This window comes from Scyliorhinus torazame, chromosome 4 (assembly GCF_047496885.1).
Source record: "Scyliorhinus torazame isolate Kashiwa2021f chromosome 4, sScyTor2.1, whole genome shotgun sequence".
Taxonomy (NCBI): Eukaryota; Metazoa; Chordata; class Chondrichthyes; order Carcharhiniformes; family Scyliorhinidae; genus Scyliorhinus; species Scyliorhinus torazame.
In genome coordinates this window covers 205,480,218-205,507,619 of record NC_092710.1, presented here as the reverse complement: position 1 = coordinate 205,507,619, position 27,402 = coordinate 205,480,218, and the positions used below count along the sequence as shown (strand labels likewise).

Genomic DNA, 27,402 nt, shown 5'->3' with positions numbered 1-27,402 from the left:
CTCTAAAGCCTCCACGTCCTTCTGGTAGTGTGGCAACCAGAATTGAACACTATACTCCAAGTGTGGCCTAACTAAGGTTCTATTCAGCTGCAATTCTTGCCAATTTTTATACTCAATGCCTTGGCCAATGAAGGCAAGCATGCTGTATGCCTTGTTAACTCCCTTCTCCACCTGTGTTGCCTCTTTCAGTGAACTGTGGACTTGTACACCTAGATCTCTCTGACTGTCACTACTCTTGAGGTTTCTACCATTCACTGTATATTCCCTACCTGATTTAGACATTCCAAAATGCATTACCTCACATTTGTCCAGATTAAACTCCATCTGCCATCTCTCTGGCCAAGTCTCCAAACAATCGAAATCCTGCTGTGTCCTCTGACAGTCCTCATTGCTATATGCAATTCCACTAACCTTTGTGTCGTCCGCGAACTTACTAATCAGACCAGTTACATTTACCTCCAACTCATTTATATATACTATGAACAGCGAAGGTCCCAGCACTGATCCCTGCGGAACACCACTAGTCATAGCCCTCCAATCAGAAAAGCCTTCCATTGCTACTCTCTGCCTTCTATGACCTAGCCAGTTCTATATCCATCTTGCCAGCTCACATCTGATCCCATGTGACTTCACCTTTTGTACCAGACTGCCATGAGGGACCTTGTCAAAGGTATTACTGAAGTCCATATAGACAACATCCACTGCCCTACCTGCATTAATCATCTTTGTGACCTCCTCAGAAAATTCTATCAAGTTAGTGAGCCACGACCTCCCCTTCACAAAACCGTGCTGCCTCTCGCTAATACGTCCACTTGCTTCCAAATGGGAGTAGATCCTGTCTCGAAGAATTCTCTCCAGTAATTTCCCTACCACTGACAGAAGGATCACCGGCCTGTAATTCCCTGGATTATCCTTGCTACCCTTCTTAAACTAAGGAACAACATTGGCTATTCTCCAGCCCTCTGGGACATCACGTGAAGACAGTGAGGATCCAAAGATTTCCGTCAAGGCCTCAGCAATTTCCTCTCTAGCCTCCTTCAGTATTCTGGGGTAGATCCTATCAGATCCTGGGGACTTATCCACCTTACTATTTTTCAAGACTCCCAACACTTGGTCTTTTTGGATCTCAATGTGGCCCAAGCTATCTACACACACTTCTCCAGACTCAACATCCACCAATTCCTTATCTTTGGTGAATATTAATGCAAAGTATTCATTTAGTACCTTGCCCATTTCCCCTGGCTCCACACATAGATTCTCCCCCCTGTCCTTCAGTGGGTCAACCCTTTCTCTGGCTACCCTCTTGCTTTTAATGTACGTGTAAAAAGCCTTGGGATTTTACTTAGCCCTATTTGCCAATTACTTTTCGTGACCCCTTTTAGCCTTCCTGCCTCCTTGCTTAAGTTCCTTCCTAATTTCCTAATATTCCACACAGACTCCATCTGTTCCCAGCCTTCTATCCCTGACAAATGCTTCCTTTTTGACGAGGCCCACAATACCTCTCGTTATCCAAGGTTCCCGAAATTTGCCATATTTATCCTTCTTCCTCACCGGAACATGCCGGTCCCGAATTCCTTTCAACTGACATTTGAAAGCCTCCCACACGTCAGCTGTTGATTTACCCTCAAACATCTGCCCCCAATCTAGGTTCTTCAGTTCCTGCCTAATATTGTTATAATTAGCCTTCCCCCAATTTAGCACATTCACCCTAGGACCACTCTATCCTTGTCCACCAGCACTTTAAAACTTACTGAATTGTGGTCATTGTTCCCGAAATGCTCCCCTACTGAAACTTCTACCACCTGGCCGGGTTCATTCCCAATACCGGGTCCAGTGTAGCCCCTTCCCAAGTTGGACTATCGACATATTGTCTTAAGAATCCCTCCCGATGCTCCTTACAAATTCTGCCCCGTCCAAGCCCCTAGCACTGAGTGAGTCCCAGTCAATATTGGGGAAATTAAAGTCTCCCATCACAACAAGCCTGTTGCTTTTACTCCTTTCCAAAATCTGCCTACCTATTTATTCCTCTATCACCCACTGGCTATTGGGAGGCCTGTAGTAAACACCCAACATTGTGACTGTACCCTTCTTATTCCTGATCTCTACCCATATGGCCTCACTGCCCTGTGAGGTGTCCTCCCGCAGTACAGCTGTGATATTCTCCCTAACCAGTAGCGCAACTTGTCCACCCCTTTTACATCCCCCTCCAGCCCGCCTGAAACATCTAAATCCTGGAACGTTTAGCTGCCAATCCTGTCCTTCCCTCAACCAGGTCTCTGTAATGGCAACAATATCATAGTTTCAAATCCAAGCTCTAAATCCATCTGCCTTACCTCTTATGCTTCTTGCATTAAAACATATGCAATTCAGGCCACCAGTCCTGCTGTTTTCAGCAACATCTCCATGTCTGCTCTTCCTCAGAGCCATAGTGGCCCTATTTCCTAGTTCTCCCTCAATGTTTTCACCTTCTGACCTATTGCTCCCGTGCCCACCCCCCTGCCATACTAGTTTAAACCCTCCCGTGTGACACTGGCAAACCTCGCGGCCAGGATATTTTTGCCTCTCCAGTTTAGATGCAACCGTCGTTCTTATACAGGTCACACGGTCCCAGTGGTCCAGATAACTGAAACCCTCCCTCCTACACCAGCTGTTTAGCCACGTGTTTTGCTGCTCTATCTTCCTATTTCTAGCCTCACTGGCACATGGCACAGGGAGTAATCCCGAGAGTACAACTCTAGAGGTCCTGCCTTTTAACTTTCTGCCTAGCTCCCTAAACTCCTGCTGCAGGACCTCATCCCCCTTCCTGCCTATGTCGTTAGCACCAATATGTACCATGACTTCTGACTGTTAGCCCTCACCCTTCAGGATGCCCGCTACCCGTTCTGAGACATCCTGGACCTTGGCACCAGGGAGGCAACATATCATCCTGAAGTCTCTTTCACGCCCACAGCGCCTATCTGTGCCCCTGACTATACAGGCCCCTATGACTATTGCTCTTCTCGCTTTGAACCTCCCTGCTGAACATCAGAGCCAGCCGTGGTGCCACGGCTCTGGCTGCTGCTGTTTTTCCCTGATAGGCTATTCCTCCCAACAGTATCCAAAGCGATATACCTGTTCGAGAGGGGGACAACCACAGAGGATTCCTGCACTGACTGCCTGCCCCTTCTGGTGGTCACCCATCTCTCTGCCTGCACCTTGGGTGTGACCACATCTATATAACTGCTATCTATGACGCGTTCCACCACCTGCATGCTCCTAAGTGCATCCAACTGCTGCTCCAGCCGAACCATGCGGTCTATGAGGAGCCCCAGTTGGGTGCACTTTCTGAAGATGTAGCCATTCGGGACGCTGGAAGCCTCCCGGACCTGCCATATCTCACCGTCAGAGCACTGCACCCCCCTAATTGACAATGCGTTAACTAATTAATAAATGAAATTAAAAAATAATTTTAAAAAATATGTTACTGTTAACGATATGTTTCCTAGCACTAGATTTCCACTATAAATGTAAATGCTAAATACAGTACTTTCCAGTCTCTGGCTTAGATACCCCTCTAAATTATGATTAAGTAATTAATTAATTATGTTTAATTAATTTAACAATGTTTAATTTAAAATTTAGTGCAGATTCCCTACCAGCCAATCAGGTCACAGTTTTCCTATGATGTCACTTTTCAGTTATTTCCGCACCCCCCGCCCCCGTCGAATCACTCAGAATAGCAGAATATCTATCACTTACCTGTTCCCAAGCTGCTCCCCGGCTCTCTCTCTCTCTCGCCCCCTCCCGAAAATGAAAGCCGAGAACCTGGGGGTAAGATTTTATATCACCTACCTTCCCAGGATGCTGCCTAGTTTTCTCCCAGCTTCCCGGAATGCACTCTGGATCTCTCCCTGCAGATTACCAGTTATAAAGCCAAACGAAGAAAACAGAACAAAAAGGGAAACAGCACCGACTCCCACTCTGCGGCGAAGAATACAATGTACACCCTTATGTCACTCAGCCAATCAGACACTTAAGCTAGACACTGAACTTTTAACTGAAAAACAGGAAGATTTAAATTCACCACTTACCTCTTTAATTACCACACTGCTCCAAATTACCAAGTCCAATTCCCACTCTGGCTGTGTCTCACCAGGATGTGTCTCCTTCATGTGCGCAAGCATGATAGACAGACGTAATGACTATGTCGGCAGGCCTACGAGACCTTTGTTGCTCCTCGGTGGTCAGGGACAAGGCTGGACATTAGTGAGATTAAAGTTGAATACAGCGGCCTCCCAAGCGTAATTTTTTGTTTTTACAGCACTTCACGATCCATTAACTCGGAAGTATATTCTTGTTTGAGCAGGTGCTCTGTTTGACTGCATTTTTTCTATAGTGGGTTTTTCTTAGTCTGAAATGCTTCCTAGAGAGAACAGGTGATCTGTCTGACAGCACGTTTTTTTAGACTGGATTTTTTTTTAAAATTCCAATTAAGGGGCAATTTAACATGGCCAATCCACCTACCCTGCACATCTTTGGCTTATGGGGATGAGACCCACGCAGACACGGGTGAAGAATGTGCAAACTCCACACGGACAGTGACCCGGGGCCAGGATCAAACCAGGGTCCTCGGTACTGTGAGGCAGCAGTGCTAACCACTGCACAAACGTGTTGCCCGCACTGGATCTTTTTCAGCCTCTGATGCCTGAACTGTATGCCTGCATACCTGTATGTACCTTTTCACCACAGAGGTAGCTGGCACCACTCAGACATTTAAGAGTTCCTCTCACAGCCACTGTGGAATTCTCTAGATAGATGTGATGACTATGTCAGGGGGGCTGGGAGACGTTTGTTGCTCCTCGGTGGTCAGGGACAAGGCTGGACATTAGCCTGGTCCTGTCCGTGGCACCCTGAAAGTGGGAAGTGGTGGGCCTGAAGGGGCCGAGTTAAGGGGGGACTGAAGGGGGAGGGCTGAATAGGGGCTTGAAGGGGGGAAACCTGAAGGAAGGGCCCTAAAGAGGGGTAGCTTTGACGACCCTATAACGGGGTGTCGCTCACTTGGGGGGAGTGGCCTTTTCCTGCGAGAAGGGAGGTTCTTTGCCGATGGGGGGGGGTCTTTGCCAGTGAGAAGGGGGGGTGCTGATGGGTTATTCTGTAATCAGGGCGCCCATTAAAAAAGGCGCTCCAGTCTCTGAGGATTCGGCCTTGCCGGTGTCTTTGGGTCCCATGCATCACATTTTTGGGGTGAATCACCCCTGGCTCCAAAAAAACGTCTAAGTGTGGGTGGACTCCAATCTGGGTTGTGCTGAGCCACCTGGCGGGAATCACATCTCATTGCCCTCCGGAGATCACTCTTAAAATTTTTTGAGAGATTTGCACTGGAGACATTTCGTCCACAGAGAGTGAGTGAAAGGAACTGCTGCCTCTTAGTCCTTGTTATGCTTGTAAAGGAGACCATTGACTTTTAAAAATGAATTCAAACACACCAGTTATTAGCTGAAAGAAATTACACCACAAAAATCCTAACTATTAAATAATCAAACAAAACAAGTACCATTAACATAAGATATTGTAAACTCTTATAATTTAAACTCCCCAAATCTCAACAGGCTCGTTCCAGTTCTGTTTTTAATTCCACCCAAGACTTCCCCAATACATTACAGGATTTTGAGCATTCTTTTACTCCTTCTGGGACCAAACCAGGGTGTGCCACAGGTCTTAGGAATTCACTTTGAATCTCTTCAATTTCCCAGTCTGGAATTTAGACTTCCAGAACTCTTTCTCTTTTTCTCTCTGCAATGATTCCACGGTTAATAATTTCTGATTTACCAGGCATATCTAACAATTTCAATTCCTCATGCATTTCATGCAATTCCTCATGTCATGGGGCTATTTAGCACAGGGCTAAATCGCTGGCTTTGAAAGCAGACAAGGCAGGCCAGCAGCACGGTTCAATTCCCATAACAGCCTCCCCGAGCAGGCACCAGAATGTGGCGACTAGGGGCTTTTCACAGTAACTTCATTTGAAGCCTACTTGTGACAATAAGTGATTTTCATTTCATTTTCTTTTTTTTTTAATAAATATTTTATTGAAAATTTTTGGTCAACCAACACAGTACATTGTGCATCCTTTACACAATATTATAACAACACAAATAACAATGACCTATTTTATAAACAAAAAATGAATAAATAATAAATAACAAAAATGAAAACTAACCCTAATTGGCAACTGCCTTATCACAAGTAACACTCTCCAAAAATATAATTTAACAGTCCAATATATAATTATCTGTCGCAACGACCTATACATATTATACAGTATATATTAACAACCCTGAGAGTCCTTCTGGTTCCTCCTCCCCCTCCCCCCACCCCGATCCTGGGCTGCTGCTGCTGCCTTCTTTTTTCCATTCCATCTATCTTTCTGCGAGGTATTCGACGAACGGTTGCCACCGCCTGGTGAACCCTTGAGCCGACCCCCTTAGAACGAACTTAATCCGCTCTAGCTTTATAAACCCCGCCATGTCATTTATCCAGGTCTCCACCCCCGGGGGCTTGGCTTCTTTCCACATTAGCAATATCCTGCGCCGGGCTACTAGGGACGCAAAGGCCAAAACATCGGCCTCTCCCGCCTCCTGCACTCCCGGCTCTTGTGCAACCCCAAATATAGCCAACCCCCAGCTTGGTTCGACCCGGACCCCCACTACTTTTGAAAGCACCTTTGTCACCCCCATCCAAAACCCCTGTAGTGCCGGGCATGACCAAAACATATGGGTATGATTCCCTGGGCTTCTCGAGCACCTCGCACACCTATCCTCCACCCCAAAAAATTTACTGAGCCGTTCTCCAGCCATATGCGCCCTGTGTAATACCTTAAACTGAATCAGGCTTAGCCTGGCACACGAGGACGACGAGTTTACCCTGTTTAGGGCATCTGCCCACAGCCCCTCCTCGATCTCCTCCCCCAGCTCTTCTTCCCATTTCCCTTTTAGTTTATCTACCATAGTCTCCCCTTCGTCCCTCATTTCCCTATATATATCTGACACCTTACCATCCCCCACCCATGTCTTTGAGATCACTCTGTCCTGCACCTCTTGTGTCGGGAGCTGCGGGAATTCCCTCACCTGTTGCCTCGCAAAAGCCCTCAGTTGCATATACCTGAATGCATTTTTCATTTCATTTTCATTTAGATCTTCATTCCAAGCATGGGACTCACTGATGCATTCCAAGCATTGTCTGGCATCTTTGAATTTGTCTATATATTTGTTTCTGGAACATACCTCTTCATTCACCTGAGGAAGGAGCAGCGCTCCGAAAGCTAGTGATATCGAAACAAACCTGTTGGACTTTAACCTGGTGTTGTAAGACTTCTTACTATGACAATTCCTACTTAGTGACTCCAAATCAGGAACATACCTGGATCCTAATTGCTTCTGCGTTCCTTGTTCTGACTGCTGCCATTTACACCATAGCATTTTCATAGGCATTCACACTGACTGTCAATTTCTATGAGAAAACACACAGGGTGGGATTTAGCCCATTGTTTTTGATCCCTATTCTTAACTCTATTTGCTAAATACTATATCCAAATCACTCTCTGTCAATAGTTTGAGACTAAACCAATGTGTTTGCAATCATGGGGCGGGATTCGCCAGCCCTTCATGCTGGCAGGATCTTCCAGTCCTGTCGAAGGCGACCGCCCGCAACGAGTTCCCCGGTGCCATGGCTGGCGAGGAACGCAAATGATGATTGACTTTGATGTAACCAGAAGATCCTGCCAGCTGCCAATAGTAGCCCGTCTCTGCCGCAGGGAAGACGTGCCATGGGAGGCCCCAAGAATCCTGACCATGGTTTCATATTTAACCCCGAGATGAGCTTCTGACCACGTGTATGGGCCATCTTTAAGATTGCCTATTTTCACCTCCAAAACATTGTCTGACTTTGCCTGCCAGAATATTACGTATAAGGTTTGGGCCTATGACTGACCCGGAAGCGTGTAAAATCGCATGAGAAGACGCAGGTGTACCGACATTATTCCACCCTCACGAGGCATTTCCGTCGGCGGGCGTGCAAGAGAGTTGGAAGTATGCCAGCCCACAATCGAGAAACCAATTTAAGTCAATTAAGCACCAATTTATCAGAATTTCTCGTACCCAATTGACAAGGTGGCCTTTACATTTAAGCTGCAGCCTCAATCCAGGGCAGGATAAAAAGTCAGGCCTCAAATAAATATTAAGAATTTTTGCCTGGGGCCTGAGGTCTGTGTGTGATTGTGCTGCCTAGACATTTGTGGCATAGTTTTAACATCGATATTTATTTTTTACAAGACAGCACCTCGCTGAGACAGCTCCGCAGCAGCAATCCCTCGAAGGGAACACTGGAAACGCCCGTAAGTGAATTAAAAAAATACATTCCATTATGTTAAAGGCACTATACTATAGTGCGCATGTCTGAATAGAGAAAATTTCAGGCCTGCCTCAGCTCTAGCTGCCGTTGAAACCCTCATTCGTGCGTTTAATCATGGCTATTCCAATGCACTCCTGACTGGTCTCCACATTCTACCCTCAGTAAAATTTAGGTCATTCAAAGCTCTGCGGCTCGTGAGCTCTGCGGCTCTGCGGCTCATAATGTCCTGCTCACCTATATAACTGTGCTCACTGACTTACATTGGCGACCAGTCAAGCAACATCTTGATTTTAAAATTCTTTTACATCTCTCCAAGGCCTTGCATCTCCCTATCTCAGTAATCTTCTCCAAGATATCAAATTATACCTAATTCGAGTTTCTTGAGCATCCCTGAGGTGTCACTGCCTTCAGGTGCCCATGTCATAAGCACCCTTCCGATCACTTCTCTGCCTCTCCACCTCACTTTCCTCCTTCAAGACATTCCTCAAAAACTACTTCAGCGAGTAAGCCTTTGATCATCTGATCTAACATTTCCCAGTGGGGTGGCTCAGTGTCTAATTTTGGTTTATAATGATCCTGCGAAACACCTTGGGGCCGATTCTCCCGAAACATTTCTCAGTACATTTGTGGTGGGTTTTTTAGGTAGTTTCCCACCGGCTCTGCTGGCGAGTTTCCCTCCACTATTCAATGACACTTTGTCACTTTTCTGGGCCCTGGGGAGTTTCTCACTGGTTTAGGCCACACTTAGAATTTGTTTTAGCACTGGGGAGCTGAACTCAGAGATCGGGCTGCCATTTTGAAAGGGTGCCCCGACCTGTAAGTTAGCTTGTGGATCCCCCCCCACCCATGGGCAATGTCACACCTCCCCCACACACACACATGGACACTACTCCACACCCCTCAAGTGAGGACACCTGCTATGGGGTCCCTGGGGGCCCCCCACTTCAGGCCCATTCAAGTCCCCTTACAGCAACCCCTCCCTTCCATGACCGTTAACCCCCCCCCGCCCCCCAACTTCCCGGAGGCACGTACTTACCTGCTCTGCACTCTCCCACCCTTCAAACACCCTTCCACCCTCATTTTATGGACAAGGCCACTCTTGGCCCCTAGCCCTTGGCAGTGACACCCTTACACTCGGGCACCCTTGCACTGCAACCCTGGCACCCAGGCAGTGCTCCTACCAGCTTGGCAGTGCCATCCTGGCACCTTAGCAGTGCCAGGGCAGCACCGCCAAGGTGCCCACTTTCCAGGGGGGATCAGGGGGGCACCCTGCACTGACCCTGACCACCCTGCGATCTCCGGTGGCCTGGGTGCCGTTCCGCCTGGTCGACATTTGTGCAGATCAGCACTGATCAACGCCCTGCTGCTGACTCCCTGGAAGGTTCGGTGAATCGAAGGAGGCTGTTGGAGACCGCGCAGGTTTCTGACCTACTTATGCGAGCATCATTTGGGCAGGTTTCTGACTCCGACGCCTCGCAGGGCATCAGAGAAGCCCGGGAGGCACAGAGGCTGTCGGGAGGCTCGCTGGAGGGCTTTCTCAGTATTCTCCAGCCGCTTTGCCCTCAAGCGAGAGCCCATCGTGGCCAGAGATTTGCGCCCTTTGACATTCAATGGCATTACCAACGCTGAATCCCACACTATCCACATCCTGGGGGTTAACATTGAACAGAAACTGAACTGGGCTAGTCACATTAATACTGTGGCTACCAGGGCAGGTCAGAGACTAGGAATCCTGAAATGAGCAACTCACCTTCTGACTGCCCACAGCCTACAAGGTACAAGTCAGGAGTGTGATGGAATATTCTCCAATTGCAAGGACAAGTGCAGCTTCAACAACACTCAAGAAGTTCAAAACCAAGCAACCCACATGAGTGTTACCCCTTCCACAAACATTCACTCCCTCCACTAACAATGCACAGTGGCAGCCGTGAGTACCATCTACTGAATGCAGCCGCAGGAACTCACCAAGGCTTCTTTGTCAAAACCTTCAAAACCCACAGCCACTATCATCTAGGAGGACAATGGCCGAAGATATCTGGAAACCCCACCACCAGCAAGATCCCCTCCAGGTCACACACCACCCAGAGTTGAAAATATATAACCGTTCCTTCATCGTCACTGGGTCAAAATCCTGGAACTCCCTTCCCAGCAGCACTGTGGGTATACCTACACCACCGGGTCTCCAGCGGCTCAAGTAGGCAGCTCACCCTCTCAAGGGCAATTAGGGTTTGGCAATAAATGCTGGCCTAACCAGCGACGTGCACATCTGTAAGAATCTTGGGCAACCCCTGGTCCCCTTGAACTGTGAAACCGGACTTTAAACTCAGAAACTGTAAAATGGACACCTTTTCAACAAAGACCTTGCCCAAATTTTTCCCAGCAAGCTTGGCTTGCAGGGCTGTCTGTGAGTGTGAAAGGAATGTTTGCAGCAACACCCCCCCCTGGACTTACAACTCATCAGTAGACAGACAGCACTAATTGGACCAGCAAAGGGCACAATGGAAATGCTAATAGCCCTGAAACTCCCCCAGCCAAGAAACAATGTGTTGGTAAAAACTCCTTGTATATGTTAATAACCTTGTCTCCATCGGAGCTGGAAAATCCATCAGCATAAACAGGTCGTAATGCAGCAATCTCCGGCACAATGGAAATGCTAATAGCCCTGAAACTTCCGAAGCCAAGAAACAATGTGTTGGGAAAAACTCCTTGCATATGTTAATGACCTTGTCTCCATCGGAGCTGGAAAACCCATCAGCATAATCACGTCGTAATGGCAGCAATCTCCGGAGCGGATAGCAGACTCGAAAATCCCATCTTCTTAACAAGGTGTGGAAGACCGCGATCTCCCAGGACAATGGAGCTCGGTGACTGGAGCTGGCTATCTGGACGTATCAGGAGAAGGGGCGGGGCCTGCGGGAACTTTGAAATGATAACTTACCTGCTCACACAAAAGAAGCTGGACTGGCGCGAAAACTTGAATTTTGGACTATAAAAAGGGTGGTCAAACGGCCATTCGCGCTCTTAGGATCTTTTGCTCTTGCTGAACTCCCTGCTCCTACAACATCTCGACTTGAGCTTGACCTCTTGTTCCAGCTACAGCCTTGGATTGTAAGTATCCCGCAGCAGCTTGCGAAGCTCCCGGGACTAGTATAGTGGTTGAGGCTTTGGGGAAAGGGGGTGCATGCTCCTATTTTGTCTTTTAAAAGATTGCTAAAATTGTGTATGTAAGTTTTACGTTGTGCTGCGATAGTATTTCTTCCATAGTAATAGTCATTAAGGTATAAGATAATTGTGTGTTTTCTGTATTTGTTGGTGGTTGATCTTGGCAATTAATAAAATATATGTGTTTGGATTTTGAATTGGAGTCTGTCTCAATTCCTTCAATCCCTCACCAACGAGCTCTAGCCAAGTCACTCTCTTAAAATACACCTTCCCATAAGTCCGGTGTCGAGAACTGAGGGAAATCCCTGGGCGATTCGAACGCGCTCACTCAGGAAAGGCTGCCAGGTACAGGTGGGCAGAGGTTTTCCTTTCCTCTCTCTCTCTTAGGGGCGCTGCTCAGGTGAAGCAGGCGCAGGTGGTAGCGAATCCACCGGTGAGAGAGAGGATCACCCGGGCAGTGGTGGGGCTTGGACTAGGGGGTGCCAAGCCTGGTAGAAGCCCACGGGGGTGGAGGGAAAAAGGGGATCCCGCTACAACATCCCACAAATTAATTTTTAAAAATACATTTTATTTTGTTAAAAGCACTATACAGAAATAAGTTGTTGTTTTAATTGTGGGGTTGGTAACGGCTTCTGGGAATGGAGTCAATCTCCGTTTAAGTGTTGAATCCCCAGTGCTTGTTTACAGTGTGCCAGACAGGAAATGTACCAATTTGTGGCAAACAACCATTGTTGTTAGTGGTAGCGTGGATGTCCCTCCATTTGAGGATAATGTCTACTCAGGGTTGTAAGTTTCTGGCCTGTTTCTTCTTTTTTTTAAATAAATTTAGAGTACCCAATTAATTTTTTTCCAATTAAGGGGCAATTTAGCGTGGCCAATCCACCTACCCTGCACATCTTTGGCTTGTGGGGGTGAAACCCACGCAAACACGGGGAGAATGTCCAAACTCTACACGGACAGTGACCCAGTGCCGGGATCGAACCTGGGATTTGGCGCCGTGGGGCAGCAGTGCTAACCACTGCGCCACCATGCTGCCCTTGGCATGTGTCTTCATGTGACTGAACAGGTCGATTCTTGACCCAGAAATCTTTGGGAACATCAGACGGAATGTCCCACGAGATAGTAGAATCCAGAGTTCAGCATTTGCTTTCTTTTCTTTCCTATTTTGCCCCCACTCAGCCAGCATGCGGATGTTGTGACTCCCTGGGTAATGCAGTTTGATGGACAAGTTGCCACCATTTTGAACAATTGGTAGCAAACTGCTCCCAGTCATTAATGTCAATGCTGCCACACTTCGAGGAGAGTTTCAGAATGTCTTTGAAGTATTTTCTTACTTCTTTTCTGAACTATCGATCATTTGAGAGTTAAGAAAACAAGAATTGGTTTGGGGAGATTCTTTCTGGTCATCTGGACACAGTGTCCAGTCTATCATGGTTGATTTTGCAGGAGTTTAACCTGAATGCTTATGGAGCTTGTTTCACATTCCTGAAAAGCTGGCTTCCAGAAAGACACCAGCATTTTGTTGACGGTCCTCCCATTGAATCTGAAGCAGAGGCATTGCTGATGGAATTCATCGAGTACTCTTCTATGACACACAGTCCAGACTACATTTTCGACATGAATGTAGTGCCAACAACTGCACTTGTACACTAGGGCTTTTGTTGACTTAGGGAGGTCTTTTTTGTCAAATACTCACTGCCATATTTTGTCGAAGGCTGAGCTGGAGCAACTGATGTCCTTCACACGCAGAATGGTATTTATTTTCTTAAGGATGACAATGCTATTATTCATGACTGGAAATAACCTTTTCTATTCCTCCTCAATTGTGAATCCACAGTGACAACTGATGCTATCCAGGAAATCTCCCAGTTCCCTGAGGTAGAATCCATGGGTGAACTACCATTGCTGGAAGAGCTGCAACAAGCAATCAAATAAATGAGAAACAGCTGTGATGGTATTGCAGTGGAGATCTTCAAAACTGGTGAACTTTTTCTCACAGCAAAACTTCATGCATTCATCCTATAGATTTTGGGGAAAAGAACTCTTCCAGCCTCGGACTTCAGAAATTGGCCTACTGTAACTATCTTCAAGAAGGTGGATCAATTATGCTGTGGCAAAATTAATGGCTTCATGCCTCAGGCATACAGGTATTTCCTTCTTGTCCAAAGTAGGAAAAATCTTGATACCTGTTCTCCACCGCATAGGAAATCTTCACTCTGGTAATAAAATGCAGCTGGCCTTGAGGGATGGCCTAATCTTGCAATGTTCATCTATTCCATCATTGGTCTGCAAGTCAGTCCATGTGGAGAAAAACTCAAATCTCATTGAGAATTGCTGCTTTATAAACATTCCTCCTGAGGCTTCTGAGGGTTTGAAGCTCACAAAGCACTTCTGAACTCTCAACTACTAGGACTATTGGTTGTGGGAACATGTTCATTCTGGGTATGAAAACAAGCAAAGATTTGTTTCAATTCTTTCATGGGCAATCCTGGCTAGGTTAGCATTTGTTGCCCATCCCAGATTACCCTTGAGGAAGTGGTGATGACTCATCTCCTTGAACTGCTACAGTCTAATGTAGCTAGATTCATGGGCAGCACGGTAGCACAAGTGGATAGCGCTGTGGATTCACAGCGCCAGGGTCCTAGGTTCAATTCCATGCTGGGTCACTGTCTGTGCGGGGTCTGCATGTTCTCCCCGTGTCTGCGTGCGTTTCCTCCGGGTGCTCCGGTTTCCTCCCACCGTCCAAAGACGCACAGGTTAGGTGGATTGTCCAGGATAAATTGCCCTTAATGACCAAAAACGTTAGGTGGGTTATTGGGTTACGGGGATAGGGTGGAACATAGAACATAGAACAGGCCCTTCGGCCCTCGATGTTGTGCCGAGCATTGTCCGAAACCAAGATCAAGCTATCCCACTCCCTGGTGAGGGCTTAATTGGGTCGGTGCAGACTGGTGGGCCGAATGGTCTCCTTCTGCACTGTATGTTTTTTGATCTATGTTCTAGATTCACAGTGCTGTTAGGATGGAGTTCCAGGATTTTGACCCTGCGACACTGAAGGAACAGCGATAAAGTTCCAAGTCAGGATGTTGTGTGGCTCAGAGGGGAACTTGGAGATGGTGTTGTTCCCATGCAGCTGTTGCCTTGTCCTTCGAGGTGGTAGAGGTTGCAATTTTGGAGAGTGAGTTGCTGCAGTACGTCTTGTATATGGTACACACTGCTCCCACTGTGTGATGGTGGTGAAGGGAGTGAATGTTGAAAATGGTGGATGTGGTGCCGATCATGCGGGCTGCTTTGTCCTCGAGGGCAGCCTCTGCAGGACCGACAGCACCAACCATATTGTTGTATCTGTAAGGAATTGGCGACCGAGAGGCACCGACAATCAGTCAGGGATTCACCCCGGACCCTCCATTGTCCATCAAAATGAAGGGACCTGATTATAAGCCTCAGATATTGCATCGACAAAATATGCAACAGGAAACTCATAAAATTTGTATTTGGAAGCATTTGAGATCTTTTCTCTAGTACTGAGGCTTTCCCAGGGACAATGGAATTGAGATGGACAAGCTAGTGACATAAACATGCTCATTGTTTTGGTAACATGGAACATACATAGTCATCAAGTGAAGAACCATGGGCGGGATTCTCCGATATCGGCGCGATGTCCGCCGACCGGCGCCAAAAACGGCGCGAATCAGTCCGGCATCGCACTGCCCCAAAGGTGCAGAAGTCTCCGCAGTTTGAGGGGCCGAACTCTCACCTTGAGGGGCTAGGCCCAAGCCGGACTGATTTCCGCCCCGCCAGCTGGCGGGAAAGGCCTTTGGTGCCCCGCCAGCTGGCGCGAAACTGACTTTGCCGGGCGGTGCATGCGCGGGAGCGTCAGCGGCTGCTCACGGCATCCCCGCGCTAGCGCAGTGGAGGGGGTCTCTTCCGCCTCCGCCATGGTGGAGACCATGGCGAAGGCGGAAGGAAAAGAGTGCCCCCACGGCACAGGCCCGCCCGCGGATCGGTGGGCCCCGATCGCGGGCCAGGCCACCGTGGGGGAACCCCCCCGGGGCCAGATTGCCCCGCACTCCCCCGAGGACCCCGGAGCCTTCCCGCGCCATCGTGTCCCGCCGTCCCAAAGGTGGTTCAATCCATGCCGGCTGGCGTGGGTTGACAACGGCGGGACTTCGGCCCATCGCGGACCGGAGAATCGCCGGGGGATTCCCGCCAACCGACGCGGCGCGATTCCCGCCCCCGACAACTCTCCGGTGGCGGAGAATCGTGCCCCATATCTCCAATGAGATAGAGCAGTGACCCAGTGCTGGCTCCTTGGCCTTAAATATCTCTGACTAAAATTATGTGGAAATTTCGATCGCCTGAGTTCATTGTTATATTAATTGTAATGATGTTCTCTCTCCACGATGCTTTCATAGAATTCCTACAGTGCAGTTGGAAGCCATTCAGCCCATCGATTCTGCACTGGCCCTTGCTCCAATAAAGCCCCCTAACCCCTGCTCCTATCCTTGTAACCCCAATATTATCATGACCAATTCATGTAACTTGCACATCTTTGGTCTGTGGGAGGAAACCGGAGCACCCGGAGGAAACCCACGCTGACACAGGGAGCAAGTGGTGGCACCACCAACCCAACTTCAACGCCTGTATTTATACAAGAACTAGAGACACTTGGTGCAATCAGTCCAGCCTAGAGCAGTGTTACATTGCTCAAATGTAAGGGTGCCACGGTGGCGCAGTGCTTAACACTGCTGCCTCAAGCCCCTGAGGACCTGTCCCTTGTGGAGTATGCACATTCTCCCCATGTCTGTATGGGTCTCACCCCTTCAAACCCAAAAAGATATGCAGGGTAGGTTAATTGGCCACGCTAAATTGCCCCTTAATTGGGAAAAAAAAATTGGGCACTCTAAATTTTAAAAAAACATTTCTTAAATGTATCTTCTCCTCTGCTGTGCAGCCAGTACAAGGATCTACCCATAATGCACTTCAGACAGGGAAGTTGGAAATTGTTGAGCTTCTTTCCTGACAATTGTAATGTATCCATGTTTCACAGCCATACAGCAAAATATGGGAACATAGGCCTTATAAACCATCAGCTTAATCTCAAAGATCAACTTGATTCTGTTCCATGCATGTTTTGTGAGTTGGTCAAAGGTTGTAGCTTTTTTCCCCATGTGTGTATCAAATTCCACTTCAAGGGATGGATTGCCTGTCGCCCAAGGTAGCAGAATTTGCTAACCACTTCCAGTGGGTTGTTATTTAGTGTGGTTGGGAGGTGGAGATGCGTCACCTTGCCCCATGACCACTGTTTCCTGACACTATTGTCAAGAAGAGCATGTTACAGGCATGGGAGGGACAGTCCATGAGACTTTGTAGCTGAGTTTTCATGTGAGTGACTAGCACAGCATCATCAATGCAGTGGAGGACTGCTCTGATCAGAATGTGATGTGGTTTAGAGTTTGCTGTCTGACCGAGTGTGCGAGTGCACTCTTTCCATATCTGCAGGGAGGGCAAAGGTCAGGAGTTCAGAGGAGCAGTTGCCAAACTGACTGGGAATTAGGACACAGCCTTCTGCCACTCTATTGTTCAATCTGAAACTGTCGGAAGTGGAGCCGCCAAACTGTACAGTGCAATATCATGGAAGGAAGTGAAGAGATTGAGGAGTTTTGGTGGATAGTCAATTTTCTTCAAAATCTTGCAGAGTCTTGCTCTGCTGATGGTGTTGAATGCCTCAGTGAGATGAATGAAATTACAGAGGCATACCCTGTTCCATACGCTTCTCTTGTAGCTGACGTATGGAGACCACGTACACAGTAGATCTACTGGCACAGAAATCGTAATGTACTTTTCTATCACTGTGAAAGATGATGGCATTCATGGCCTGGGGAAAGAATGGGTGTAATGACTTAGACCAGGCCTTTGAGATTGGCCAATTAGAATACGAGTTCCCTAATTAGTGGCCCAATCAAGGAAGCTCTTCTTTGTTTATAACAGGGAGTGTCAGATCCTCTGCACTCCCAGCGTAGATAGCAAGTTGAATGCACCCGGTCGTACTGCTGTTGGTTTTGTTAATAAAAGGAATTCTGGTGAAGGGATTTCAGCCTCCATGGACTTATTACAGTGGGCTCCAATCTTCATTGGCTATTCAATGCAAGGGATGTGCAAATTTGGTTTCTATGGAGTTTTCAAGAACAATAGATGGGATCTTTTAAATATGTCCATAGCAAAGGCCTTCCCAGGGAACGTAAGGAGTGAGGGGTCCCTGTAATTGTTGTGGTCTCTTCTTTCTCCTTTGTATTTGCAGTGCAATGATTTTTGCATCAAACAGTTACTGTTGAAGCAGCCAACTTTCCAGCAGAGAAGAAGCCGGTCTTCACGGTGTTATAATAGATGGATAGATGGGACTTGAGCATTTTGGCTGGGATTCCATCTTTGTTGGGGATTTTTGTTAGCTAAATAGTCTTTGGCCTTCTCAAACTCAAGTGATGAGGGTTCTTCATCTAACTTTTCCATGATGTGGGAACCTGCAAGAGAGTACAGACTGGGAGACATCCATCTCCCAGGCGAACAGCTCAAAGTAGTGTTCAGTCCAGCAGGACATCTGTTTACTTCTGCTGGTGAGTACTTCACCATCTGCTGACTTTGGTGGGGGTGGTGATGGTGGTGGGGGGTGGATTTGGTGACAGTAAGACAAAGGGTTTTCTTCATCCCTTAATATATATCTCATAGATTTCCATTGTCACAGGCAGTTTGGGTTTCTTGACATAAGTTGATCCACTGTTTAATTGTGGAATATCTCCACACTAGCACATTAATAACCTGATTTGTGGAGAAAGACATTTCCAAGGCGTCTTTCTTCATTCTGAGATGGATGGATCTAACCGATTGATGTTAGAGCAGGAATGGGGCAGTCTCACATCTATCTTTGGCAAGTGTATGTGAAATGGTGAATGAGGGGCTCCACTCCAAAACCAAAGTATGTGGATGAGGAGGAGGTTCTTGTTCTGGAGTTTTGCTTCTCCTTGCAATCAGCGATTCAATCAGCAAACAATATGACAAGAAGAATTGTAAGGTTGATTCTCTAATCTTCCAGGGCCTGGATCACAGATTTTCCTTCTACTCACTGGAGGAGAGGTCAGAAGCCCAGAAGTAATTCATTAGGTCGCTGGCTAAAATGGGGTTGCTACCAGCGCGCGCTGTGGCGCTTGGAGGTGGGGCTGTTGGCGGACGAGGAGGTGAGCGAGCGGGTCCGAGGAAGTATAGAGAGGTACTTGGAGACCAACGAAAACGGGGAGGTCCGAATGGGGATGGTTTGGGAGGCACTGAAGGCGGTGGTGAGGGGAGAGCTGATCTCCATTAGGGCCCACAAGGAGCGGAGGGAGTGGAGGGAGAGGGAGAGGCTGGTGGGGGAGATGGTGAGGGTAGACAGGAGGTATGCAGAAGAGCCTGAGGAAGGATTGTTGAGGAAGAGGCGCAGCCTCCAGGCCGAATTCGACCTGGCGACCACCAGGAAGGCGGAGGTGCAGTGGAGGAAGGCCCAGGGGGCGGTCTACGAGTATGGGGAAAAGGCAAGCCGGATGCTGGCGCATCAGCTTCGGAAGCGGGACGCAGCTAGGGAGATCGGGGGAGTTAAGGACAGGGGAGGGAGCATGGTGCGGAGTGGAGTTGGCATCAATGGGTTCTTCAGGGACTTCTACGAGGAATTGTACCGATCCGAGCCCCCACGGGAGGAGGGAGGGATGGTCCATTTCCTGGATCAATTGAGGTTTCCAAAGGTGGAAGAGGGACTGGTGGCGGGACTGGGGGCCCCGATTGGGCTGGAGGAGCTGATCAAAGGGATAGGAAGCATGCAGGCGGGGAAGGCACCAGGGCCGGACGGTTTCCCGGTCGAATTCTATAAAAAATATATGGACCTGTTGGGCCTGCTGTTAGTTAGGACCTTTAATGAGGCAAGGGAGGGGGGGCTTTACCCCCGACGATCTCCCGGGCACTGATCTCCTTGATCCTGAAGCGGGACAAGGATCCCCTGCAATGTGAGTCTTAGAGACCAATTTCCTTGCTAAATGTAGATGCCAAGGTGCTGGCGAAGGTCTTAGCCACGAGGATTGAGGATTGTGTGCCGCAGATCATCCATGATGACCAGACGGGGTTTGTGAAGGGGAAACAGTTGAACGCGAATGTGCGGAGGCTTTTGAACGTTATCATGATGCCGGCGAGGGAGGGGGAGGCGGAGATAGTGGTGGCGATGGACGCTGAGAAAGCCTTCGATAGGGTAGAGTGGGGGCCTGTGGGAGGTGCTGAAGAGGTTCGGGTTTGGGGAAGGGTTTGTCAGGTGGGGTAGGCTGTTGTATGAGGTCCCGATGGCGAGTATGGCCACAAATAGGAGGAGGTCCGAGTACTTTCGGTTGCACTGAGGGACGAGACAGGGGTGTCCCCTGTCCCCCCTGCTCTTCCCACTGGCGATTGAACCCCTGGCTATGGCACTGAGAGAGCCGAGGAACTGGAGGGGGTTGGTGCGGGGTGGGGAGGAGCATAGGGTGTCGCTTTATGCGGACGACCTGCTGCTGTATGTGGCGGACCCGGTGGGAGGAATGCCAGAGGTAATGAGGATCCTTAGGGAATTCGGGGACTTTTCGGGGTACAAGCTCAATATGGGGAAGAGCGAGTTGTTCGTAGTTCAGCTAGGGGACCAGGAGAGGGGGATTGGCGAGCTACCACTAAAAAGGGCGGAGAGGAGCTTCAGATATTTGGGGGTCCAGGTGGCCAGGAGCTGGGGGGCCCTGCATAGACTTAACTTTACAAGGCTGGTGGAACAAATGGAGGAGGAGTTCAAGAGGTGGGACACGTTGCCGCTGTCCTTGGCGGGTAGGGTGCAGTCAATCAAAATGACGGTGCTCCCAAGGTTTTTGTTCCTGTTCCAGTGCCTCCCCGTGTTTTCCCAAAGGCTTTTTTCAGGCGGGTTAACAGGAGTATAATGGGGTTTGTGTGGGCGCGAGGGACTCCGAGGGTGAGAAGGGTGTTCCTGGAGCGGAGTAGAGATAGGGGGGGCTGGCGCTGCCCAACCTCTGTGGGTACTACTGGGCTGCCAATGCGACGATGGTGCGCAAGTGGGTGATGGAGGCGGAGGGGGCTGCATGGAAGAGGCTGGAGATGGCGTCCTGTGTGGGTACGAGTCTGGGGGCGCTGGCAACGGCGCCGCTGCCGCTCCCTCCAAGGAGGTATACCATGAGCCCGGTGGTGGTGGCGGCCCTCAAAGTTTGGCGGCAGTGGAGGCGGCACAGGGGGGAAGTTGGGGCCTCGGCGTGGACCCCATTACGGGGGAACCACCAGTTCGCCCCAGGAAGAACAGGTGGAGGGTTTTCGGGGTGGCATAGGGCAGGGATACGAAAGTTGGGGGACCTGTTTGTGGACGGGAAGTTCGCAAGCTTGGGTGAGCTGGAGGAGAGGTACGGGCACCCCCGGGGAACACCTTCAGGTACTTACAGGAAAGGGCGTTTGCCAGACGGCAGGTGGTGGAATTCCCGCGGCTACTGCCACACACAGTACAGGACAGGGTGCTCTCGGGGGGGTGGGTGGGAGTGGGGAAGATCTCGGAAACTTACCAGGTGATGCAGGAGGAGGAGCAGGCCTCGGTGGTGGAGTTGAAAGGTAAGTGGGAGGAGGAGTTGGGAGAGGAGATCGAACCGAGGACGTGGGCAGTTGCCCTAGGGAGGGTGAATCCTTCTTCTTCATGCGCGAGGCTCAGCCTCATACAGTTTAAGGTGCTGCACAGGGCACACATGACCGGGACAAGGATGAGCTGGTTCTTTGGGGGTGAGGACAGGTGTGTTAGGTGCTCAGGGAGCCCAGCAAATCACACCCATATGTTCTGGGCATGACCAGCGCTGGAGGAATTTTGGAAGGGCGTAGCGAGGACGGTGTCGAGGGTGGTAGGATCCAGGGTCAGACCGGGCTGGGGGCTCGCAATATTTGGGGTGGCAGAGGAGCCGGGGGTGCAGGAGGCGAAAGAGGCCGGAATTCTGGCCTTTGTGTCCCTGGTAGCCCGGCGAAGGGTTCTCCTTCAGTGGAAAGATGCGAGGCCCCCAAACGTGGAATTCTGGATTAGCGATCTGGCAGGGTTCATTAAATTGGAGAGGGTGAAATTCGCCTTGAGAGGGTCGGTACAAGGGTTCTTTAGGCGGTGGCAACCGTTCTTTGACTTTCTGGCAGAACGATAGACATTGGTCAATGGCAGCAGCAGCTCGGGGGGGGGGGGTTACTTTATTTTTGTTTATGTTATTTACACTGGAGGGTCTGAGGAGGTGTATACACCTGTTCTGTTAAGTCGGGGTGTTAATGTTAATTTATTATTTATGTACGGGGGGGAGGGATTTGGGGGTTGCTTTTTTAGATTGTGTTTTGTACTTAACCCTGTTGGGTTCTTTTTTCTTTCTCATTTTGTTATTGATATTTTATGAAAACCTTTCATAAAATTTTTTTTTTTTTTTTTAAATGGGGTTGCTGCTCATGGACCCAGATGAAATTAACAACCAGTGATTGTACATTGCTGAAAAGAGAAACATGCTGCCAAAGCTTTTCATTTTGCACTCATAGGGACAAACATAAATTCCAAACTATCACAACAATTTATACCAGGAGAAATAGATACTAATTTCTTGGCAAGTTGATTCTGATTGACCGAGACATTGCCAAAGAGAAAGCAATGGGGAACAATAGGCTCCCTAAGCTCCTTAGCAATTCAATCAAGGTGCGAAGCTTGAAAGATTCCTTGTGTTTGCGAATAATAGATCTCTGTATTTGAATGTATGTCGCTACTAGCAAATATGAATGTATGTCGCTACTAGTCAATGAGCCATATTGTGAGCTTGACTGATTATCTTAAATTGGTTAGTAATATAGCTATTCGCACACTCAGGTTTGCTGAGCAAGAGCTGTCCAATCATGGAATCATATCTAACAATAGACATTTTGGGCTGGATGGATGGATTCTCCAAAAATGGGGCTATGTCCCCACGCTTGCGTCAAAACGCTGGCCTTTCACTCTGGACTTTTCTTAAGAAAGTCCAGAATGATTCTGCAATCTGCAGGGGGCTGGCTGAGCACGGAGTGCTTCTTGCAGCTCTGGCTGTGGATACGGGGTCCTGCACTTCCGGTCTGGAGTCCTCGCATGCGCACGGCGGTGGCCTGCGGCAGCCGCCCGTGCGACATGGCGGACTTGCACCGCGGACCCTGATGCAAGAAGTAGGTCCCCCTGAGATTTGTAATTGAAAATATGGAAAGATGTGTCATTTGAAACATGGAAGTCTGGCAATATCTGGTCTGAGAGAAACATGAGAGGATACAGGGAAAGATCCCACAAAGGGTTAACAGCAGCTGCCAGGGAAGGATTGTAAAATGCAGATATCCTTGGTCAAGCAGGCTTAGCAAATAAGACAAACAGGATTTTGAATGAAGCCAAAAACAATGGCTCACACCTTCATTGAAATTAATTATAATAGTAAGGATCTGGAAAAGAAAGGATAAGGTTCAGTTGAATTTGGTGACAATTCTAGGTGTGAAATTTTGCTAATACCAGGTAAATTAAAGAAAACTGGAGACTATCAATCTACAAGAAACATAATTCAAAGCCAAAATCAAAGTCAAAATTATGAGCTGAGGACACAATTGGTAAATAAAACTATAGAAATGACAGGAATTAAAATTCACACCTCTATTGAAACCAAAGCATTTCGAACATCAGAAAGGAAACAATGTAATCAGATCTATGAGGTGAAGTCATGTCAAAATGAATACTTAGTTGGATTAGAATGTTTAGATTAAAGATACTTTTTACAATCAAAGTGAAAAATGTTACTTTACAATAAAGTCATAAAAACTAGATAACTGTTAGAAATATATATAAACCCGAAGAAAGGGAACCAGAACGAGAACCAGAACTCAGAGAGAGGGGAGAAGCAGAGTCAGATTACAGTCAGCTCGGTCATGGGAAAGAGACAGGGCAAAGCAGCCGAGCTAAAATAGCTAATACATCTAAGGAAGACTAGAATTTAAAGAGTAGGCAGAGTCAGCTCAGAGATAGCCAGCAGAGCCAGCTCTCATAGCTCGGTACATGGGAAAGACAGGACACAGCAACCGAGCTCATCAGCGAAAACATCTAAAGAAGACCAGACTTTAAAAAGAAGATTGATTGTCAAGTTGGGCCTGAAGGTCCCTTCAACCAACCAGAAGGATCCAGAAGCAATATCTTTTTCCTTTCTGTAAAGACAGTAATTGCAGCTTTGAAAAGAAAAAATATAATAATAAAATAACTTAATTTAACCTGAAATAGTGGTTATTCTAAAGTCTACTTTACTTACTTAGCAATGCGGGACCCAGGATCGATGCTACTAAGTGGTAAGTAGGTTTCCCAGCCATTCACTGGCGGCGGGATTCCATCTTCCCGCTGGTTGTCAATGGGATTTCTCATTGAAACCATCCCATGCCGCTGCAAAACCCATTGACGGGGGCACACTGCCAGTGAGAAAAATTAATCACGACAACCGGAGAATACAGATCAGTGACTCGTCCAAACCTGAATCATCTGTCGTACCCCATCCAATGGCATCAGAACGTTCTGGATACAGACTGGCCTTAGAGTCACCTGTTTACCCACCAGAACCCTACCAGATAACAAACATGATAATCTTTATTTTGAAGGATGAGCAAGAGAAGAGATCATCCCTTAATCTTCCATACTCAATCAATTTACAAGATTAATCTATAAAATCTGTTTTCTTAATTTACACTTTTAGCTAATGGATCTGAACTGTGACTTGTCCAATGACAAGTAATAAACTAGAAACCCTTATTCATTATGTCATCTCCCTTTTAACTTGTTTGCGAACAATGACTCACCAATAAAAATGATCTAAAAATAAGAAGCCAAATATCTGGAGTAAAGGCGGAAGAGAAGATACAAAAGAAAAGCATGCACCTTGACCCTTAATTTTCTGAGTGAATTTGGGTGTTCAACTAATTACCCACAACTTTGGAATTCCATCCAGTGTCCTATTGGTGAACGTTAGCCTTGAGAATAGAGGCATTTGGGCATCATGGAGTGAATTGTTCATTTATACTTATAGCAGCTGTTAGCACATAGAGAAGCTATTGTTTGGGTGCATAGAGATGTCAGCTGTTCCAAATATCAATGGGAGTTCTAATATGCCCAGGGCGGGAGGCTGTTGTCTCAGAGAAGAACATCAGGGAGGAAGTACCGTCTTTTTAAAGTAATTACTGGCCATAAATTATTGATAAAACGTTTAACTCTGATATTGTACTAAGTTCATGAACAATAACACCAATTTGCATTTAATAAGGTAAAAAACGTTCAGAGCTATTAACCTAGAAATGTATTGAACCTTTTAGTTCATTAGTATATTTCTGTCAGTCCTGTTATTTAGTTCCATTTTCCATATATCAAACCCTGGACTGGAATGCTTTGATGGCCAGGAATAAAATAATCAATTACATTTCTTGCAAGTTTGGCTGCATTTATATGAGGGTTTGGCAGGAAATCTAATAAAACATCTCCCCTAGTTATCCTTCTGTGTGACAGTGCATTCTGTGAGATTTGGCGTGATCTTCCAGCCTCATTACACTCGCGCTCAAGAGTAACTGTCATAACATGCACCGTAAGAAGTCTTACAACACCAGGTTAAAGTCCAACAGGTTTATTTCGATGTCACTAGCTTTCGGAGCGCTGCTCTTTCCTCAGGTGAATGAAGAGGTATGTTCCAGAAACACATATATAGACAAATTCAAAGATGCCAAACAATGCTTGGAATGCGAGCATTAGCAGGTGATTAAATCTTTACAGATCCAGAGATGGGGCGACCCCAGGTTAAAGAGGTGTGAATTGCATCAAGCCAGGACAGTTGGTAGGATTTTGTAGGCCAGATGATGGGGGATGAATGTAATGTGACATGAATCCCAGGTCCCGGTTGAGGCCGCACTCATGTGTGCGGAACCTGGCTATAAGTTTCTGCTCGGCGATTCTGCGTTGTCGCGGGTCCTGAAGGCCGCCTTGGAGAACGCTTACCCGAAGATCAGAGGCTGAATGCCCTTGATTGCTGAAGTGTTCCCCGACTGGAAGGGAACATTCCTGCCTGGTGATTGTCGCGCCATGTCCGTTCATTCATTGTCGCAGCGTCTGCATTCATGTCGCATTACATTCATCCCCCACCATCTGGCCTGCAAAATCCTTCCAACTGTCCTGGCTTGAGACAATTCACACCTCTTTAACCTGGGGTTACCCCATCTCTGGATCTGTAAAGATTTAATCACCTGCTAATCCTCGCATTCCAAGCATTGTCTGGCATCTTTGAATTTGTGTATATATGTGTTTCTGGAACATACCTCTTCATTCACCTGAGGAAGGAGCAGCGCTCCGAAAGCTAGTGATATCGAAACAAACCTGTTGGACTACACACACACACACTGATGGACATGCAGTGGGACCAATCAGCATACACAACACTGCAGCCAATCACCAGTGAGAGCACACGCACTATAAAGACAGGGGACAGGGGAGTTCCCGCTCATTCTAGTAGCAGCCAGCTCGGAGCCACGTGTTGAGTGCATCACCTGGTTAGGACTAGGCAAGGGTCAACAGTTAAAGCTGGTATTGCATTTACCCACAGTTCAAGTATGTTAATATAGTTAACCTTATAATGGGGGATGGGCGTGTCTCGGTTGGGGGTGGGGTATCCTCAGCAGGGGTGGGCCATCATGGGAGAGTGGGGGGGGGGGTGCGCTGGGGGGGCCTGGGGGCAACCGCTTGCTGCACCACCATGCCAATCCCATGATTGTGTGTACTCGTTCCGGATGCAACCCTTGTCCCTGCCCCCAGACCACCCATAACCTCCCCGCTGCCAGAGCCTCTGGCCGTGAAGCTGAAGGCCATCGCCAATAGGGAATTGGCAATCATGTTTAACTGAGCACTTCACACAACCCAAGTGTATTCCCAATGGTGGGCGGGCATGTAGATGCGGGAGTCATTGCCTGGCATCCTAAACAGACCACAATGCCTGGACAGTGTACCTGAACACTGCAGGAAGCAACACCGCACACGCAGCAGCCAACATCCGAACACCCAGGGGATGGGGCACAGCTCCAGCGACATGTCCACGGCTGGAGGGCGGGTGAGTGCCACAGGGAGGGGGCCAATACCCGGTCCGGGTGGTGTTGTGAATGTGTGTCCGGGGCACAGGGTCTGGGGCCCGGTGGGGGGGGGGGGGGCCCTGCGGCCGGGGTACGTAGGGAGAGTGTTCCGGGTAGGGTGGTTGAGGGGGTGGGAGGGATCAGTGGGGAAATGGAGGGTCCTGGGTTGGGAGCCACTACTGTTTGTTGGTCGAACGCCCTTTCCCAATTCCTGACAGATATTGAACGCTATGGCAGGGATGTTGGACGCAGAGGTTGCCCTAGTGATGCTGGTGCTACGCGATGCGGCCAGGCGCCGGAGCAGGTGGTAGCAGCAGCATCTGCAGCTGCTCAAGGCAGCGGCCCATGTGCCAGACCCTGCTCAGCACCCTGAGGACACGGTAACCCATCAGTCTAGGTAGGGACCCAAAGGGGGAGTCCTGCGACGGCCCAGGGTGTACAAGCGCCGCTGGTCATTCGAACAAATGATGGACAGTGCGTGCCGCAGGAGGCTCTCCCTCAAATAGGAGACAGTGCGATACCTGTGCCATGTCCTCGCAGACTTGGCACCGCCTGGAGGAGGACACCGGTTCCCGGTGGCCATCAAGGTCACTGCGGCCCTGAACGTTTATGTCACGGGATCATTACGGGACTCGAGTGGGGACCTGTGCGGTATCT

General features: G+C 48.3%; 1 long non-coding RNA gene across 1 annotated transcript in view; it reads right to left on the bottom strand.

Moving 5' to 3' along the window:
• LOC140410708 (uncharacterized) overlaps positions 1–27,402 on the bottom strand; it is a 42,447-nt gene that overhangs the window by 2,816 nt on the left and 12,229 nt on the right. The window contains exon 2 of the long non-coding RNA XR_011940711.1: positions 7,399–7,488. This is a non-coding gene — a long non-coding RNA (uncharacterized lncRNA). The remainder of the gene's footprint in view (positions 1–7,398; positions 7,489–27,402) is intronic.